This window comes from Delphinapterus leucas, chromosome 10, assembly GCF_059928025.1.
Source record: "Delphinapterus leucas isolate spDelLeu-1000000601 "Yukka" chromosome 10, BTC_Dleu_Yukka2, whole genome shotgun sequence".
NCBI lineage: Eukaryota > Metazoa > Chordata > Mammalia > Artiodactyla > Monodontidae > Delphinapterus > Delphinapterus leucas.
Genome location: NC_143138.1, coordinates 27,356,644 through 27,373,114, shown reverse-complemented (window position 1 = coordinate 27,373,114; position 16,471 = coordinate 27,356,644).

The window sequence follows — 16,471 nt, the reverse complement described above, 5'->3', positions numbered from 1 at the left end:
GAAGATCCCACATATCGCAGAGCAAGTAAGCCCATGTGCCACAACTACTGAGACCACGTGCCACAACTGCTGAAGCCCATGCTCCTAGAGCCCATGCTGCGCAACAAGAGAAGCCACCACAATGAGAAGCCCGTGCACCGCAACAAAGAGTAGCCCCCGCTCACCATAACTAGAGAAATCCTGTGTGCAGAAATGAAGACCCAACACAGCCAAAAATAAATAAATAAGATAAATAAATTTATTAAAAGAAAAAACTGAAAACTTGGCTTTTATTTATTTATTTGAAGTAGAGTTGATTTACAATATTATATTAGTTTCAGGTGTACAACATAGTCATTCAATAATTTTATAGATTATACTGCATTTAAAGTTATAAAATATTGACTATATTCCCTGTGCTGTACAATATATCCTTGTAGCTTATTTATTGTATGCATAGTAATTTGTACCTCTTAATACCCTACTCCTATTTTACCCCTCTCCTTACTCCTCTCCCACTGGTATCCACTAGTTCTCTATACCTGTGAATTTTATAGTCATTCGTTTGTTTTATTTTTTAGATTCCACATATAATGATCACATAGAGTATTTGTCTTTCTCTGTGTGACTTATTTCACTAAGCATAATACCTTCTGGGTCCATCCATGTTGTTGCAAATGGCAAAAGTTCATTATTTTTTATGGCTGAGTAATATTCTGAAAACTTGATTGTTAAAGCCAGAATCTGAACCTGGCAGGCAGCCTTGTCCTTCATTTTTTCCTCAAAAATTTGGTCTTTCACCTTCTCCAATCCTAGCCTGGTCCTTAGCAAGTCCTTGTCAGTCTGAAATGGACCTCACTTTATGGAATAATTCAAAAAGTTGCCAATGACCAAAGTCAATATATTATGCATAACCACACGTGCATGGATCTGCTTTCAAATACCTGTTAGTACACAATTCTCTAAATAACCTGATTGTTAGATTTTCCTCCAAATTTCACTTATTTCTAGAAGAGCTCTAACTGCTTAACAACTTCTTCTAAGTGACTCACGATTGCCTCTCAGAAAAATGTCACTATGGGGACTTCTCTGGTGGCACTTCCCTGGTGGTTAAGAATCTGCCTGCCAATGCAGGGGACACGGGTTCGAGCCCTAGTCTGGGAAGATCCCACATGCCGTTAAGCAACTAAGCCCATGTGCCACAGCTACTGAGCCTGCGCTCTAGACCCTGCGGGCCACAACTACTGAACCCGTGTGCCACAACTACTGAAGGCCGCGCACCTAGAGCCCTTGCTCTGCAACAAGAGAAGCCACTGCAAAGAGAAACCCCTGCTCACAGCAGCAAAGACCCAACACAGCCAAAAATAAATAAATAAATAAATTTATGAAAAAAGAAAAGAAAATGTCACTATGTCTTCTGTATATTCCCAACATGATGAGAAAAAATAAGTTTGTAGATGCCCTTTTTCCCTACTCTACTGCAAAAAAAAAAAATCATTTTCCTCTCTGCCAACTGATCATGCAGCCACGTTGTTTGAAAGCTTGCATAATTTACATTAGCATGCTTAAGATCTCAGGTGACTATGCCTTTGAGGCCAGCATGTTAACCCCAGTGGGCAGATTTGATATTCTTCCCAGTAGCTGACCCTTTTTTTCCTTGTTAATTACAGGCAGACTTCCTTGGTCTGGCCCTGGATCTGCACCTGTTTCCCATCTTTGAGCAGCTGCTAATTAGGTAGAAAATGGTAGGGCTGGGCAGTGCAGGCCACACAGGCCTCATCAGGCTATTGATCAGGCTGGCATAACCCACATGCAGGAACGGTGTCTGCACAAACCAATTCCAAAATAAAAGCCATTCCTGGAGTTGCATGTTTGAATCCAAGCATACTCCAGGCTCTACACCAAATATTAAAACATGTGAAAATAAGAGACCGTGTAGTTTTCAAATAAAATTTTTCATCGAAATACCAAGAATAACCCTAAGTACTATTTACTCCTCATTTGAGTCTTTCAATTTGGAGTAGGGAAAAAGCTTCTTTTAGGGAAAAGAGGTATGTATATTTTTATATGGAAATTATTTTAGAGGTAGATTATGTGGAGCTGAATTATTTGTAAACTATCTAAGCAAAATCCTTATTCTGAATTCCCATTTGGCCTCGTGCATCACACACTTCTCTAGAGTTTCACACTTTGTCATGATTTACAGTTTGAGTAGCTATGAATATCTAGAACACTGATTATGAAGGGGGGCATTGCAGTTGTCTGTGGGTAGATTTGGAAATGGGCAGGAGAGTTTCAGGGTTGTCACAATGATTAAGGGGGCACTACTGGCAGTAAGTGGGTACAATGTGTTCACACCAACATCGGTTACAAGTCACAAATAAGGGTAAAAGTTATTCGATAAATATCTGTGCATAGAACCTAATTCCATTTCACATATAAATATAAAATATTTTTGCAACTTTAATGTACTGAAATCTAATATCCTAAAATTTCCAAGAATGCAAGTCCAAGAAAAATTAAGCTTTATTTGGTTTGAAATTTTTCAAGAGCTACTCAGTGTTTTGAAAAGCATATCACTATTCTGATATTTTAATTACCAATAAATCACCCCATTATCTTTCTCCATTTATAGTTTCTGCATTCGGATTCTATGTACAGCTGTACGCCTCTGACTACCTCACGATACCATCTCAGTTGAGCCTAAGACTTTACATACCGAAAACATATACAATATTTTTTATATAATTTTCCTGGATGTAACAATTAGACCATTATATTGATTTTTTTAATTACATGCAGAGTTAAGTTAGTTATATGAGCTGTGATTTTCATTCAAGGATAGCAAAGAGAAGATTATAAAGCATTTATCATGAAAAGGGGAGGTTAGGTCTTTGTGTGAGAGTCACTGTCCTTGGGTTATACTTCTGGGTACAGTTTTCATTTGTACATCCTTTTGCCACTGACTTTGTACCTTTGGCACCTGGCGTATGATAGTCAATGATGTGTTTCTTAAAATTCTGTTTCTAACTTCCCCTCCTGATATTGTCATGCATACTACTGTTGCCTATGATCTAAGCACATTGCCCAGCCGAGCTGCCCCAACAGAGCCACCCAGCAGTCTAAATGCAGAGAAGCCTCTGATATCCAGGAAATGAATCACATCACCCGTCCAAAATGGGATAGACGTTATGTTCACTTTATGTAAACATTGCAGAGACCAATGAGATGGAATACTCATCGAAGATGGTGCTGTAATGATCTGTCATTATTGACCCATCCTAATTTCTCCTGTCATAAGACTCTACACGATTCGTTCTTCACTCTGCTCTTTCAAGCAAGAAAGAAGCCTTACAGAAAATCACGACATTCACCTTTTTTGGTTCTACTTCCTACATCTTCACAGTTGAGAAAATGGTAGAATTAGGTGCAAGAAATTTTCTAAAGCAGAGTACATTGGCTTTCAAGGTCCTGGGCTTTGGTTACCTCCTCAAAGACACACGTTGATTCTCCCTCCCTCTTGTAAACTGAATATAGCTTAATTTCATTAAATTTCCTTTAAAAGCACTCCCATCATTTACCTTGATTGTAGCGTTAAGATGGCTTCTCTGGCACATGAAAAGCTGCTCAACATCACTAATTATTAGAGAAATGCAAATCAAAACTACAATGAGGTATCACCTCACACCAGTTAGAATGGGCATCATCAGAAAATCTACAAACAACAAATGCTGGAGAGGGTGTGGAGAAAAGGGAACCCTCTTGCACTGTTGGTGGGAATGTAAATTGATACAGCCACTATGGAGAACAGTATGGAGGTTCCTTAAAAAACTAAAAATAGAATTACCATATGACCCAGCAATCCCACTACTGGGCATATACCCTGAGAAAGCCATAATTCAAAAAGACACATGCACCCCAATGTTCATCGCAGCACTATTTACAATAGCCAGGTAATGGAAGCAACCTATATGCCCATCTACAGAAGAATGGATAAAGATGTAGTATATATATACAATGGAATATTACTCAGCCATAAAAAAGAATGAAATCAGATCATTTGTAGAGACGTGGGTGGACCTAGAGACTGTCATTCAGAGTGAAGTAAATGAGAAAGAGAAAAACAAATATCATATATTAACGCATATATGTGGAATCTAGAAAAATGGTGCAGATGAACCGATTTGCAAGGCAGAAACAGAGACATAGATGTAGAGGACAAACATATGGACACCAAGCAGGGAAAGCAGGGTGTGGGGGGTGATGGTGGTGGGATGAATCGGGAGGTTGGGATTGACATGTATACACTAATATGTATAAAATAGATAACTAATAAGAACCTGCTGTATTAACAAAAAATAAAATTTAATTTAAAAAATGGCTTCTCTGATAATTCTCTTTTCATATTCAGAATCTTGATTGATCTAATAATTATGGACAGGATGTATTTAAATTAGTAGATAAACTACCTAGAGTTATTAAAGATGAAAGTGTACTTACTGCCCCATGACACTCTTATGAAGTAACAAATAGGAGACTAGTTCTCAACTAAATTAGCTAACATATTTGGAAACACAAAGGCAAACGTTACCACAAAGATCCAGCTTCTTCAGTGTAAGCCTTGTCATTGGTTCTACATGGTGATTCCCTCAAGAACCTCCAGGTTCCCCCTCTAAAAAGCAAAAAGGATGCACCAATTCCAGTCTTCATGTTCTTCCTACTATAGCATCCAAAGGAAGACTTGGAGTCACGTCACTTAGCATGCCTGGGAGAGAGAAGAGGCCTTTCTTTCTGAGAAACCTCATCTAACACTTCTTGCAATTTGCATTACATGCCCAAGCCTGAACTGATTATTATAGCTGGAATGTGCACTGCTGATTGCCTTATTATAATCAGGGCACATCCCTAGAGCAGGATGTGGATTATTCCCATCCAATCTTACTATTGAGAGTAGGAGGAAGGGTAGTTTCCCAAAGGAAGTGTTCACCCAAGAAGGTTGTATGGATGCTGGCTGGCAAAACCAACAGATATTCATTACAATGACTTTCCCCTAATTGGATTGATGATTGTCGTTGTTTCATGTTTTAATAAAACCTTGAAAACATCAAAAAAGTACATAATTCACTCTCCAAAAATGAAACACAATTCCACATTTCAAATAAAAACAAGGTTCATTTTTTTCACAATTTAAATGCATAGCAAACTCAAAATGTTTCTCCATTTTTTACTTTTTATTAGCAGAAGATAAACAATAGTGATTCATGAGATTTTTTTCTTCAAATACACTGAAATAATTATTTGTGTTTAACGTATCCCACATTTTGGGCTTATTTTTGAAATTTCCCTGTGAAATCAAATCATATTGAATATTTCAGAGTCCCCCTTCTTTAGAATTTGGAAGATAATTGTTGTTGCAAAGCCACATTTGAAAAAAAGGCAGTTGTTCTTTATAAAATGGAATAATTTTAAATAATCTAAGTATCAACAGATACTTTGAAGATGCATGCTTATAAATTTCATAAAGACCTGTTGCTTATCTTTTTCTGTAGGAAAGAGTGGGCTTTCAAAATCTGTGGCTGAATCTCTTCTCACTATGCACTTCTAGTTCATCTTGAATTTATAGTAAGTGCAGAGAATATAGTCATAAATACTTGCCCTCTCTTCCAGTGTTTCAGCTTCATGCCATCTCCTCCACTGTCCTTAGCTTCTTACTCTCTGTTTGGAAAACATTGCTCCACATCTTCTCTCTCGATCCAGGGGAATTGCCTGTCAACTCAAACCAAATATGCTGATTGGGAAGAGGTATCCTGCAAGTCCATAGCTTTGGAGTGCCTGGTGCAGCCTGGATAAATCACCTGTTAGACTACCTAATGGTGCCACTAGCTACCCAGTCACCTACGACAGAAATGGTGTGGTTTTCTTGCATGTCCTCTACATTCTTGTCCTAGATATATGTCCAATCTCTAAATCCTGTTCCTTACTTTATGTCTCTCACAATATCATTTCTGCTAACACACTTTGGTGCATAGCCTCCTAACTAGTCTCAGTTAGCATTATCACTACGAGATAGCTTTCACGTTTTGTCTAGAGTTAAATCTGTAAAATACAAATTTGAGTATATTAATGCACCAGTAAACTCTTCCAGAGCATGACAATGCTGGAGGATAAAGCACAAAAACCCCTATACATTTTCATCTCCCACTATCGCTACTTACCTTCCCCTTCCAGGGAGAAAAATATTTAATTTGTAGCATTTTATTTTCTTAATTTTAATTTTATTGGCATATAGTTGATTTACAATGTTGTGTTAGTTTCCGGTGTACAGCAAAGTGATTCAGTTATACATATACATATATCCATTCTTTTTTAGATTCTTTTCTCATATAGGTTATCACAGAATATTGAGTAGAGTTCCCTGTGCTATGCAGTAGGTCCTTATTGGTTATCTATCTTATATACAGTAGTGTGTGTATGTTCATCTCAAGCTCCTGATTTATCCCTTCCCCCTACGTTTCCCCTTTGGTAACCCTAAGTTTGTTTTTGATATCTGTAAGACTGTTTCTGTTTTGTAAGTAAGTTCATTTGTATCATTTTTTAAAATTAGATTCCAAATATGAGTGATATCATATATTTGTCTTTCTCTGTCTGACTTACTTCACTTAGTGTGACAATCTATACGTCCATCCATGTGACTGCAAATGGCATTATTTCATTCTTCTTTATGGCTACCGTATATATGTAGCACATCTTTATCCATTCCTCAGTCGATGGACATTTAGGTTGCTTCCATGTCCTGGCTATTGTAAATAGTGCTGCAATGAGCATTGGGGTGCATGTATCTTTTCAGATTATGGTTTTCTCCGGATATATGCCCAGGAATGGGATTGCTGGATCATATGGTAGTTCTATTTTTAGTTTTTTAAGGAACCTCCATACTGTTCTCCATAGTGGTTGTACCAATTTACGTTCTCACCAACCGTGTAGGAGGGTTCCCTTTTCTCCACACCCTCTCCAGCATTTATTGTTTGTGGACTTTTTGATCATGGCCATTCTGACAGGTGTGAGGTGATACTTCATTGTAGTTTTGATTTGCATTTTTCTAATAATTAGTGATGTTGAGCATCTTTTCATGTGCTTTTTGGCCAGCTAATTTGTAGCATTTTAGAACTACACACAGTTTCTCCCAGAAATCTCCTGCCAGCGATGCCTTTTTGTCTTTGTTGTTTCTTCTTACTGCAATGCCCTCAACCTACCATCTTACCCTTTCTTTATTATATAGTTCAAGGTGACCAAATGCGTACAGCTTTCCCTGACTCCTCCAGGCAGATTCCAGATTTTCTTCTTTTGTATATTTTCATGTTATACCAGTTGTGAGATTCTGCTGTATTTCTTCCTTTGCTTACCCATGTTTTAATTAAACTTGAAGGTAAGGCCTGTCTTTTCCCCCCCCCTTTTTTTTAATGTATTCTCAGAACACAGCATTATAACTGCACCATAAACACATAATAAAAGCTGTCAGGATGAAGGAATGGATGGACAGATGGACAGTGTACTAAGTACAAATTATTCTACCTGGCTTTGGAATCTCTCCTTAAGCTATCTCCATCCTAACCACTTCATGTCATTTTCTACCTTTCCTGATACATATGATCTCTGTTTAGTCAGGAAAACTACAATTCACCTTATTATTAACTTCTGTCATGTATATGGTTTCTATTTTATGTTTTGGCTTATGGTGGTCTTCAGCCTGCAATGCCTCCTGTCCCTAACTGTGCTTCCACATTTAAAATAATAACTGTATTCAAGCCCCAAACTAAGTGCTACCTCTTGTATAGTCATCTCTAGCCACCAAATCCTGTGCAGTGGTTTTTAGAAGTGACCAGTGCTGACAGAACAAATCAATGATATCAGTACAGATCTTCCTCGACTTGTGATGGGGTTACGTCCCTAAACCCGTCTTAAGTTGAAAATATCATAATTTTAAAAAGTATTTGATACACCTAACCTACCAAACATCATAGCTTTGCCCAGCCTACCTTAAATGTGCTCAGAACATTTACATTAGCCGACAGTTGGGAAAAATCATCTAACACAAAGCCTATTTTATAATAAAATGTTGAATATCTCACGTGATTTATTGAATACCACACTGAAAGTGAAAAACAGAATGGTTGTCTGGATACAGAATGGCTGTAAGCTTATCTGTGGTTTACCCTCGTGATCGCCCATCTGACTGGTGCCCAGCATCGCAAGAGAGTATACATATTGCTAAGCTTATGAAAAGATTAAAATGCAAAATTCGAAGTAAGGTTTCTACTGAATGTGTACTGGTTTTGCACCATAATAAACTCAAAAAATCAGAATCATCATAAGTTGGGGACGGTCTGAAATTAAATTACATAAGTAAAAAAACTTAGGTCAATAGGACTTCCATGGTGGTCCAGTGGTTAACACTTTGCGCTCCGAATGCAGGGGGTCCGGGTTCGATCCCTGGTCAGAGAACTAAATCCCACGTGCATGCCGCTACTAAAGATCCCTCGTGCTGCAACTAAGACCCGGTACAGCCAAATAAATAATAATTTTTTTTTTAAAAAAAGAATCTTAGGTCAAGATTTTTAGCTTCTCCCCTACACAATGATATTGTGTTTCTTCTCTGATACCATATGAGTCACTGCATGGCTCTACTGCTTGTATCCACTGTATTGTAATGATCATCTTCTGTGTCTATTCCTTTCTCTTCGTGTACCAACCCTAAACTGGAGCCTCTAGAAATCAGAAGCTATGCTTTGTTTATATGGTCAGGGTGTTACCCACTACCTAATACATAGTAAATGTTTCACAAATCCTCTAACAAAATGAATGAATGCACTTATCACTCTTTAGAAAGTGATAAGCTCTGTTAAAATAGGGATCTTTTGCTTAGTTTGTGCTGGTAACTCTAATACCTGGCATAGAGCCTGCCACACAGTGAGTTGAATGGATAATTGTTTAATGAATGGGAAAATTACAGGTATCAAGGAGTCCTTAGCCATAAATGCTTCCCATGTTTTTGTGGGCTCAGGATCAACCACATTCTATCAGGAAGGTAAAACTAAATTAATACTAATATTAGTACTAACAGCTCCCACACATACAAACACATACGCAGAGGACTGGTACGTGAAATGATGGGCTTGGACAGGATCACTCAAGGAGAGGACAAAGCCTGATCATGCACTCACTTTACTATTGCAAATTCAACTCCATTTGCTTTGCAAAAGAGAAAAAAATAGATCACTATTTAAAAAGTGCAGGGTCGGGCTTCCCTGGTGGCGCAGTGGTTGGGAGTCTGCCTGCCGATGCAGGGGACGCGGGTTCGAGCCCTGGTCCGGGAGGATCCCACGTGCCGCGGAGTGGCTGGGCCTGAGAGCCATGGCCGCTGGGCCTGCGTGTCCGGAGCCTGTGCTCCGCAACGGAAGAGGCCACAACAGTGAGAGGCCCACGTACCGCAAAAAATAATTAATTAATTAATTAAAAAAAAAAAAAAGTGCAGGGTCTCCACCTGCCATTCCAAAGGAAATATATCCCCATATTCCTGTCCTATGATAAATATTTTGCCTTTTAAAAAAAGATGCTCTTCTTTAAAGTTATTTATTTTTCAGACAACATAGCTCTTAAGAGCAAGCCACTACTTCATCTGGGCCTCAGTAGTAACTGGAGTTTCAGTACTGAAGAAAAAGACAATATATGCTAAGTTGTCTCCATGGGGCACCTTCTCAGGAGATTTTCATGGGTAATTCTAAGACGCAGTTTTTGTCTGAATGTCCCATTGCTTAGAATGGGAAGCACGGTGCTCCAAGGACAAATCTATGAAATGTGTTGAGAAAGAAAAGCCATCAGAGATTAAGGGAAAATAGCCAGAGGATTACGAGGAGAAGCAGCATCCGTGTCATAAAAGCCAAAAAGTGGAGAATTTCTAGGGAAAAAAAAAATGATTGAGTTTCGAATACAGCAAAGAGATCTAGTAAGTATACTGAGTATATTAAGATCACCAAATACTCTTCAAAGTAAAGTTCTGATTATTCTTGTTAATGGTGGTATACTTAAAACTACAGAGTATTTTTTTCATTTTTCTTCATTGAGGGGAACATGACACTAATACATACATGGAAAAAAGAGTGTTTCCATAAATATCTAACTTTGACAGTTAATGAAAATAGGAAATTTTCTCTTGGAAAAAAAAGAACGCATTCTGAATTTCTCCAGCTGGGAATCAGATTAGCCCAAAGAGACATAAGGCAGATTCAGGGAAATATGGGAGAAATTGGACTTGGAACAAGTTAAGAACTGGGAAATGTAACAGGAAACAGCCACTCCCCCTACACATAACCTGGTACTGAGAAAAGGTTTGTAGAATTCATGGTAGAAAGGAACCTAGACCGTAGGAGGCCAGAAGAGAACATGTCTTTTAAAAAATTCTGGAGCCTCAGAAATGAATTAGGATTGCAAAAAAGTTAGTCCATGTTCAGACCAGGGATCAACATCCTTGTAAAGAATTTTCTTGGCCATTAGCAGTCACTCTTGGATAGACTGGACTCACAGGAACAAAGGAAACAAGGAAAAAAAAAAGAAGTGAAGGAGAACGTTGACCTCAGCATTGTTTTCTTGTCCTTAGTCTTGAGAAAATTGATGTCTAATTTGAAAGCGCCCTGAAGGCGTCTTTAACTTCCCTGACCAGCCCTTACCCCGGGGATTGCCTCAGGTCCTGCCGACCTGCGCAAGCATTTGAGGGTCAACTCAAGTGTTCTTGAGGAAGCCTTCCTGTGTATTAAAGTGGGCAGCATTGGTCTCCTCTCTCTCAGCTTGTCTTTCTCTTACAGTTGCTTGCTCCTTAATGGTTATGACTTGCTTAGTGCTGCTGGCAAATGAGGGATTCCTGGAGGGGGGACTCGGGCCAGACTGTGGTGTCCAGTACTTCCCTGGGGCAGTAACAGGAACTGTTTGTCTTATCCCCGTGATGCTCTGCCAGACTCTAGCTTTATAAGTTGTCAAATTGACCCTGTCTGTTTATTGAAATCAGACTTCCAATTAATAGCCCAGTTGTTGTTGCCTTTGGGTTGCTGGGGTGAGCTTGGTTAGTTAGTTGGTTGGTAGGTTAGTAGGGAATCATGATGGAAAGCGAATGAAATCAAAAGAGGATTAGGGGGCTTCCCTGGTGGCGCAGCGGTTGAGAGTCCGCCTGCCGATGCAAGGGACGCGGGTTCGTGCCCCGGTCCGGGAAGATCCCAAGTGCCGCGGAGCGGCTGGGCCCGTGAGCCATGGCCGCTGAGCCTGCGCTCCGCAACGGGAGAGGCCACAGCAGTGAGAAGCCCGCGTACCGCAAAAAAAAAAAAAAAAAAAAAAAAAAAAAAGAAGAGAATTAGGAAGAGACTTTGTGTGGGAGAATCTGCTTTAGAAACCCGAATCCTTAAAATGCTGACTAACCCCTCTGCATGTTTCTACAATACTAAGCACTCTGACGTGAACTATTTTGCAAATATGCATTTGGGGGTGGGGAACATTTATATGACTATCACTGTAATAGGAATCTTGCGGGTGGGACACATAATAATCCAAAAAGTAATGTAGAGTCCACAAAAATCTAAAATTTTCTAAAATGTAAAATCCTTGATGCAATCCACTTCAGTTTAGCTAGAAAACCAGCTAGTGGAAGAGCTAGGGTTTGTTTCCTGTGTGCACCAGTTATTTTGGCTCTGCTCTGAGGGAGCAGACCCAGCCTTTAACTTAATGCAACATGCATATTCACGTGCCCTGCCTACAAGTGTGAGATGAATACAAATCACCTCTGCTAAAAAAGAAAACAAGGAAAATATATTTCCAAATGAGTGTGAGTCCATAGTGAGGTCTTTCACTACACATAGGGTGACCATTTGTCCCAGTGTGCCTGAGACAGCCTCAGCTTACTTTCATTGTCCCAGTATAATTACAGATAGAGCACCTTTCACTCTCAATGTGATGTAGTTCCGACAATGAAGTATATGCTCATCCTGTAAAATATGGCATGTTTAAATGACTTACAAAGACATCAAGACTTCCAGAATAAAAGTACAATTTTGGCCCATTATGTTTACTCTTATGTAGTTTGTGTGACTACCTTAAAATTCTATAAGATCTAACGATAACCTCTACCAATTTAAGTCCTTGTGAAGTTTTTGTAGACTTAAATTATAATTGTTACCCAAAGTGGGGTCTGACTGCTCACCACTCTAAAGCCAATAAAGAGGCAAGGTTGGTGGAAAGGAAAGTTTGCTTTATTTTGGACGCCGGCAACCAGGTGGGAGGGCTGACTCTTGTCTGAAGGCCGACTTCCCCCACTGACAATCAGTGGGCACAAGCTTTTACAGGCAGAAGGAGGGGGCTACATGCAGAAACAGCACAGTCAGCTCTGACAGTTTTCTTGAAATGGGTCATGCTGTGGTCTGATCAGCTTCATTTTGATTGTTTTACAGTACAGTCTTCAGTTCAGGGTTGTTTTGTTCCCATTTATTTGAGGCTGGTTCTCAGAATTGTCGCAGCTTATGTAATGGCTACACACTCTGGACACCACGTATTTAACTTCTCCCACTTGGTGGGGATTTCAGTATCTACAAGACAGCTCAAAGGGTAGGGCTCAGAATATTATCTATAGCCCTTGAGGAGGAACTATAGGTCCTTTAATGACTAAACTATTGTTATTTGGTCTCGTTTGACAGTTTTCCTTTGTTTATGTATTTTCTCACTTCTCTGATTAAACTTAGTCTTTGGCTAAAGTTTTTCTACAGACAAAAGGCAGGCAGAGGACATGGGAGCGGAAGGACCATAGGATCCTGCTCTGTTTCATAGTCATTTCACTTTTAAGAAAACAGAAAAGACTCTGCCAGTCAATGTGGAAGAATCGGGACCCTTGTACATGATGGTGGGAATGAAAATGGTGAAGCTGCCTCAGAAAATATTCCGGCAATTCCTCAAATGATTAAAGACAGTTACCATATGACCGGGCAATTCCACTCCTAGGTATCTAGTCAAAAGAAATGAAAACCTATTTCCATAGAAAAAAAATGTTTGTAGCAACCTTATTCATAAAAGCTGAAAGGAAACAATCCCTCAACTGATGAACGGATAAAGAAAATGTTGTATATCCGTACAATGGAATATCATTCCGCCCTAAAAGGAATCAAGTACTGATACATTCTACAACATGGATGAACCTTGAAAAGATTATGTTAAATTAAAGAAATCTGCCTCAGAAAACCACATGTTATATGATTCCATTCATATGAAATGTCTAGAAAAGGCAACTCTATAGAAGCAGAAAGATAAATGGCTACTTAGTGCTGGAGAGGCTGGGGGATAGAAATGATTGTTACATAAAGGGTATGGGGTCTCTTTTTGAGGTGATGAACTGCTCTAAAATTGTGATGATGGTTGCACATATCTGTGAATATACTACAAGCCATTGAATTGCACACTTTAAATGGGTGAATTGTGTGGTACATGAATGTGATATCAATAAAGCTTTAAAGAAAAAGAACAAAAAAGATTCTATCATCCAGAAAGGCAATCATTCAGCATGAATAATAATAACAAATATTCCTGGAGAATTTGCTCTCTGGCAGATTTTGTTTTTCCTGCTTTATATGCCTTATATCAATGAACCGTCACAAAAGACCTATGACAGTGATTCTGGAAGTATATGCACTTTGAATATAAAATGTTAAGTCAATTGTGCAGGGTCACAGAAGTAGTAAAACACTGGGTCTTCGAACCCTCATAGACTAATTCCAAAGTCTGAGCTTTTAGTCCTACTCTAAACACCAGTCATTCAAATAATCTAATTCATATCAGAGTGTGAAGAGCTCACCAGATCCAGTTTCCTCCTGACAGAGAGGCACTCAAACCCTAGGTAAGTACGGGCCAGTGGAGATCAAAAACCCCGAAGGTGAGCCTTAGGTCCATTGTACTTGCCTGGAGCCAGCTTTGTGAGTGAATGCTGTTACACACTAAAATTTGCCTCAGTTTGGAGCCTGCTTATTAGCAGTGAGTAGAGGCAAATCATATCTTGTCTCTATATGTCAAACAGAACTTAGAGCAGCAATGAGTTCAAAACCCACAGTGAGCTCCTGGACTTTCTTCACCTTGGCATGGTCCTGCCATTGCCACTTGCCTCTTGCTTTTCTTGTTTGAGCTCCCTCTTGTTTTCTCTTCTGCTGGCGGCCACCTGTTTGGGTTACATAAAAAGCATTACAATTTAGGTCCTGGCTTTAGGCTTGGTCCTTGTGCCAGGGATATATACATATATTCAAGAATATTTAGGATATTTATTTGTAACACATAAAACAATTAATACCTTCAGTCACAGTAAGTAAAAATTAACAATGGAACAAACAATAAAATAAGTAGACAACATAATGGGTGGGATTCTTCCTTAAATGACTTGAAAGAAACTTAATCAAGCTACTTATATTTATATACTATTAAAAGCTGGTTTTTTGTTGTTTTAGGAACAGTATTGTGTGAACATGATAAAAATAAAATCAGACAAGGCAGGTGATTTTTAAACAGTTAAAGCATCACTGGTAATTCAGAGTTTGTAAATAGGAATCTGAGAGGAGCTGTCACCTAACTCTGCATGCCAGATTTTATCTCAACAGAGATCTCAACCCCCTTAGGAATTACTATTTCCCATGCAAAGATTCAATAAATAGGGTGCTCAGAAACAAATGGGGAGTCTAATGGCTATGCTTCTACCAGGAATTATTAACGGTGAAGAATATATATATGGGTAAGCATATATGAGTTACAGAGAGAAGAAAGAGGGAATATCCTGCTTCATTACCTAAATACTTTTCCACTATATAAGGGCCTTTAAGTTGTGGATTTAATAGTCTTGTTCAACTGGACAAATGATGCTTCCTACACCATGGAAAACTGGTTAGCAGCTTCTTAAAATGTTAAACACAAATTCACCATATGATCCAACAATTCCACTCGTAGGTATCTAGCCAAGAGAAATTAACACATGTTTCCACATAAATACTTGTATTCAAATGGTCATAGCTACATTGTTTATAACAACCCAAAACTGGAACCAACCCAAATGCCTAGAAACTGGTAAATGGAGAAACAGAATGTGGTATATCGATACAATGTAATATGTTTCCACTATAAAAAGGAATAAAGAACTGATGCATCCTGAAATATCGGTGAACCTTGAAAACATGACCCTAGAAGAAAGAAGCCAGTCGCAAAAAATGCCGCAAATTGAATGATTCGTTCTATAAAATATCCAGAAAAGGCACTTCAGCAAAGACAAAAAATGGATTAGTGGTTACCTCAGATAGCAGTGGGAGTTAGGGAATAACCGCAAATAGGCATGAGTTTTTTTTGAGGGGGGCAAGGGAATGGAAATGTTCTAAAATTAGACTGTTGTGACGATTATACAACTCTATACATTTATTAAAAATCACTGAATTGTACACTTAGGTGAGTTATGTGGTATGTAAATAATACTCCAATAAAGCTGTGAAAAATCAGTCAATATATCACATTAAGAAAATAAAAGAGGAAAAATCAATACATTCAGAAATGGTAAGTGAAAAATTTAGGTATCTAATGAATAGTTTTTAAATTACCTTTCAAAATGTGTCTCCCTAAGAGCCGAATTCCAAGCAACTGTAAAGCTGGTATATCAGTTAGGCTAGAGTAAGTTATGCTGTGGTAACAGAAAACCCCAAAATTTCAGTGGTTTCACACACAAAAGTTCACTTATCTCTCATACTTAATGGCCAACAGGTATCATCAGCAGGGACTGGGTGTACAGAGGAGGACTATATTCATCTTGCTGATCAAAAGCCAAGTCTGGCAGAAGATTCATCTTAATACATTTCCAACATTTCCAGAAAAGGGAAGAGAAACACGGGACATTGCACCCTGGCTCTTCTTGGAGGTGAAACACATCACTTCTGCTCACATCCCATTGACCAAAGTAAGGCACACTATGACAGTTAATTTCAAAATATATCAGGAAAATACAAAACTACCATATATTCAGAATGAGAAGAAAGAAAATGTTTGTAAAGGATCTTCATAACTGCCATGATATGATAAACTTGAATCCTCCCATGACACTGGCTATATCTGAGCAGAGTGCAAGCTAGCCCAGAACCCACTAACAAAGAACATGGCAGGTTAAGAAAAGTAGATACCATTGGTTTGGGGACCAAAGGATCAGTATTTATATTTAACAAGTTGATACTTTAAAGGTAAATCTGGAAACCATGGTTAGGCCCTAGATATTAAAGATTTAAAGCAACATTTTAAGATAGATGTAAGTCTTAGGAGTTAAAAGTTATGCTTCAGTAGTTGTTAAGACTTTAATGGAAAAAAATTTCTACAATATTAATGGGCAGGATATTGCTAGCGTAAGTAGCATGCTTTTGCCCAAGCTGAGGCCTGGTCAGATAAAAAAAAAAAA